Genomic DNA, 1,241 nt, shown 5'->3' with positions numbered 1-1,241 from the left:
ACACTTGGAGCTCTAAATATCTCATCGCATCTCTTCCTTTCGCTTTCATGCTTTATGCGTGCGTCCAGTTACACGCGGCCGGCGGCGTTTGTGAAGTAGTAGGCTGCTGCATGCTGAACCACCGAACAGCCAGCAGCGCTTCCAACAAGTTGCCTGGCCCTCCGCTTTCCGGACACCATCACACAGAATACCATATTACCATCAACTTTGAATTGGATGGGAGCGGCGCTATGTCGTTGCGTCTCGTGCGGCGCCCCAAGCAATGCCGCTCGCCCCGATATTGCCGCCAGCACCGCAACTTTTGCCAGCAGCAGCAAGCCAAATCAAATCTGCGATCCTCCTTAGCAACAGCAGCAGCAGCTCGAGCTCGCACCGACTGCGGAGGGGCCCGAGGGGGCACAGCGCATTGCTGCCCCATGGGTCCTTCCAGCGCACCTCAACGTCACTTCGGACCTTTCGGCCACCAACGCGCAGCACCTTTGCCAGCTTCCCGCCATTCTCGAAGATTCGTCATCGTCCTCAGCTGTCGCTGCCGCGACCGACTTCCTTAGCCTTAGAGCTGCAACGGCAGGCCTTAGCGCAGCAGCAGCAGCAGCAGCAGCAGCAGCAGCAGCAGCAGCAGCAGCAGCAGCAGCAGCAGCAGCAGGAGCTATTAGTCATTATGAACAGGCCCCAGTTCAAGCATTCCAACGCGAAGCCGTCCAGCAGAGGCAAGTACGGCGGGACCTGCCGCCGACGGCACCGCTGCCGCCGCCGCCGCGTTGCACCTGGCAGGACGCGGTCGCCACAAGCAGTATTGGCGCCCCCGACAGCCCCTTCGCCGCCACCGCCGGCGCCGCCACTGCCGTACCAGCCTCCGTACCATCTGCCACCGGGGGAGTTCCCGGGGTGTTGGGGCGCCTGCGACCCCGCACCCCGCGCGCGTTCCTGCTCGCCGACTTGCCGCGCGCGGCTCCTGCGGCAAACAACAACGATATCAGCAACAACAACAACAACAACAACAACAACAAAGCAAATGTAATATTCGTTAAAACGCGACCACGAACTGCCTATGGCTGACCTCGCCGACCGCGGCAAAAACGGAGAACTCTCGAAAATTATGCTTGAGTTAATATAGGCCAGAATGGCAGAAAATGGGCAGGCGCGGACCTCCGCGCCAAATGAACGTTCAAATGGACGGGCGACAGCCCCAGCTGCTCGCCAACAACCAAGCCGCGCCCAAGCGGAACGAAAGTTTGTGA

The sequence above is a fragment of the Volvox carteri genome (assembly GCF_000143455.1).
Source record: "Volvox carteri f. nagariensis unplaced genomic scaffold VOLCAscaffold_244, whole genome shotgun sequence".
Taxonomy (NCBI): Eukaryota; Viridiplantae; Chlorophyta; class Chlorophyceae; order Chlamydomonadales; family Volvocaceae; genus Volvox; species Volvox carteri.
Note: the sequence above shows the minus strand (reverse complement) of the source record.